This window comes from Mytilus californianus, unplaced genomic scaffold, assembly GCF_021869535.1.
Source record: "Mytilus californianus isolate M0D057914Y unplaced genomic scaffold, xbMytCali1.0.p SCAF_4, whole genome shotgun sequence".
NCBI lineage: Eukaryota > Metazoa > Mollusca > Bivalvia > Mytilida > Mytilidae > Mytilus > Mytilus californianus.
In genome coordinates, this window is record NW_026262690.1 from 23,090,128 (window position 1) to 23,093,843 (window position 3,716).

The following is a 3,716-nucleotide window of genomic DNA, read 5'->3' on the forward strand; positions in this document are numbered from 1 at the left end:
TGTAGAAAATATAACACCTCACAATCGAAAATAGTTATTATGTATTTATATTCTTCAATATCAGTAAAATAAGAAGTAAATGAACAGAAATCCTACATTTTCTATGTCTGTTGATGGTCCGACATCGTACCGGATATTAGATACCATTGAGTCCAACCATTTTTTTGTCGGGGTAGTTTAGACACAGTGTGCTTTATTGATAGCAAGGGCGGCCTCGTTGGTTTTGCTGCTGGAATCTGTGGACACACTTCTTTAAGCCGATGCCAAAAGAATAATTGTGGAGAAGTGTGGTTCTTATTGACACGGTTGTTTTAGAGCATACTATTATCTGCAAAAATTTACAGAACGACCTATGGCAATACTTGAGCAATGCAATGAAGTAGTTAAACCTTTCAACAATTGTTGTTTTTATGATTGATTCATTATTGTGTCAATTAGACAGCAATTCGAGGAAACAACAAAATTTAAAAAAACATCTCGAGGTTAATATACGGTCATCAATATTGACTAATTTATTTACGCCATTTTTCACGATTCTCAACATATAAATAAGACGATACAAATGTCCGCCATCAAAATCAAGTTATTTTCGAAAAAAAGATTGAAGTATAATCAAATACGATCATTTTCGAGCTTCCTGATCTGCGACAAGCAAATTAACATATGCATAATATGAACATTTTTCAAAATTTTATGACAATCTACTGTTTTTTATATATGAGAACTGACTAACGGCTAACATGTTGACATTGAGGCATGGGTACTTCAATAGTCCCTCTAACATATTTGAGGTGAACTATAAATTGATGCACATGCTAACAAAATAAGGAAACGCTATATATGCTGTACCATTTATATTTGAGGGATTTTGCTAATGTCTACTCAATCTCCTCGAAATCTATACTATTTGGTTTCTACAAATTGACGATACATTTGCAGATGATTCTTGTTCGCTGTTTGATAAATTATGTTGTACATTGAGTAATTCTGTATCTTCATCACCTCGTTGAGTTTGTCCATTACTTTTTGTACAACAAACATTATCTCCTGTCCTCCTGGCCATCCGAAGATTAATTTTACAGTAAAAATTTGCATGTTGATATGTACTACAATTTTGATTAGGTGGGTATTTGATTCTCACCAATGTTTTGTCAGAGTCTATAACCTCCACTTTGTCTCCGGTTCTCCCATCTTCTTCAACAACTGTTACGAGATTCGGAATGTAGTATTGTCTGACCCCCATTAAACTTTGGAAGTTGTTATTCTGACTATCTTTTGAATATTCCGAAGGGTAAATAATGATCAAACTCTTACTATCTTGTGCAAATTCTTGTGCTTGCTGCATCATATCTGTTAAATAAAGGCAACAGTACTGTTAACAAAGCAAAAACTAGATTACAGATTATATAGCTAAACGGGGTTTTCTACCCCCAGGTATAAATTGTCTTAGTCGTATTTAGCACACCTTTTTAGAAATTTTCGGTTATTAATGCTCTTCAACTTTGTTTTATTTGATTTTGCTTTGCAACTGTTTTGATCCTAAAGCCACTGATGAGTATTATGTAGACGAAACACGAGTCCGGTGTACTAAATAGTAAGCCTGGTATCTTTGATTAGTTTTTAGAAGTAGTCGATACTGGTAAACATTGCACCCCGAGAGCATCACCAGGCCAGTGGTCAACACTTTTGTTCTGATTTGAATTATCATTGATATGTTTTTTATGTTGATTTACTGTTTATAAAATTTTGAAACATTCAAATTCCCAAGTCAACCTCTGGCCTTTGTTAGACTTGTATGTTTTTTTTTTAATTTTGGTTCATTTATATGTTTCTAGTTTAGTGTGACGTCCATTTTCGCTGAACTAGTATACGTTATTTTTTAGGGGCCAGCTGATTTGCTCGTTGTGTTGAAGACCTATTGGTGGCCTTTGGCTGTTTTCTGATCTTTGGTCGGGTTGCTGTGTCTTTGACGCATTCCCTGTTTCCATTCTTAATCTTAAATTCTACGGATTTTACTTAAAGGTATAGAAAAAAAATAATGAAACACAATATTTTATGTTAGTTTGAAATTATTATTTGTCTGTATCAAGTTATGAGATTGTAATTATTATGATTATTTATCTTGGCCTAATTTGTTTTGTGTAGCCTTATAAAATGTTTAGATAATTATGTTGTAAACTGTTATAGTTGTTTACAAAATAATGTTATTGTGTAGTTAAGAATTCAATGGAACAATCGTAGTTACTGGTGGAATTATTAGAACTTACTATTTTCACTTGCATACTTATTCCAGAATGATCATAATCTACGATGCGTAATTTTAACTTCAAAAGTTTTCTAGAGTTTCCCTTCTATAGTGTTCTAGAAGTTGCCCTGGTAACCATATATATATAAACGCTGAATTGTACTAATATTCAGAAATATACAAGTATTCTAAGAAGATCTCTGGAGTTGTTTATTGGTAAATTCTACAACATCATACTAGTTGGTGAACTTATTGGACATACTATTTCGTTTGGATTCCGAGAGAGTTAAGAGAAGAATTCCGGATCAAGAAAAGACTTGGATCAGACATTCAGATATTGTTACAGTTAAGTTGACATTTGTATGTGTATTTTGTATTTTGTTGGCTAAAATCTAAATGTGATTTCTGTCCGTAATAATCATTTGTACATTAAAATGCAAAAAACTTTTATAACATACGTCATATATCTTAATTTGTTCCACATTATAAAAAAGTGTCACAGTATCAGAACAATAAAAGATATGCATAAATCAAATATAATGGATCTTACCAGTTCCACCTGTCATGCTACCAGATATTTTGACCGTATAAGCGTCTGATTGAAGTCTTTGTTGAATTCTTCTTGCAAGCTCTGTATCCTCATCTTCATGGAGAATAAAAACATGGTATTGTCTATCACCTAATTTAGAATAAATAAACTAACGACTTTACCACATGATTATCACATGATATTCTTTGTTTTCTTATACTAAACTGATACAAATTCTATAGATATGTCATAAAAATAGTCTCTTTAATATGGGAATAGTATCAAGAGCAACAACAATAAAAACAAAAATATTTCCAAAATATTCCAAAAACCCGGGATAATAGAATAGCTGTGATAAACTTCACAACCTGTTTGTTTGAGTTGTTAGTGATATTTTCTATGAATATGATTATAACAATGGCACATTGATGTTTAAAATTGTCAAAACGTTTTGAGTCAATAAATCTTTATTTAACTTCCCTTACAACGTACTTCAGCTTGGCGAAGCAAATGGTACAATCTGTATAAGCAGATGTAAATTTACCTTTGTCTATCAAATGCCAGTAAGGTATACGTGAAAGAATAAACAGCTTTATTCTCAAATAAAACACAGTAGTGAAAACAATTGCGACTGTTAAAATAATAACAGATGGTACAACTATTGCGGTTACTTCTTTCGCTGTAATCCAAGTAATGTTGTTTATTTGGATCCCTAAAATATAAATTAAACTTTATTTTTTCTTGACAATCAGTATTTTCTTGAATCTATTTAGAAGAATATAGTCCAATGCATTTGAGTTTATATAAAACATGTAGAATTGTTGGAAGTTTTCGGTCTTCCTATAGGTAATTTGCTTTATTAGGTACATAAATGTCAAGCAGCACACATGGATCTGGCATGTGCTTAGTCTTGTTGACCATTACACTACTCAAATGAGGTAA

The 3,716-nt window shown here is 31.9% G+C and overlaps 1 long non-coding RNA gene across 1 annotated transcript; it reads right to left on the bottom strand.

The window, feature by feature from the left end:
• Nucleotides 1-639: 639 nt before the first annotated feature.
• Nucleotides 640-3,498, bottom strand: LOC127737729 (uncharacterized). Its single transcript, XR_007999787.1, has 3 exons — nucleotides 3,319-3,498; nucleotides 2,796-2,924; nucleotides 640-1,350 (listed from the first exon to the last, which is right to left on the bottom strand). It is a non-coding gene; the product is annotated as an uncharacterized LOC127737729 (long non-coding RNA).
• Nucleotides 3,499-3,716: the final 218 nt, after the last annotated feature.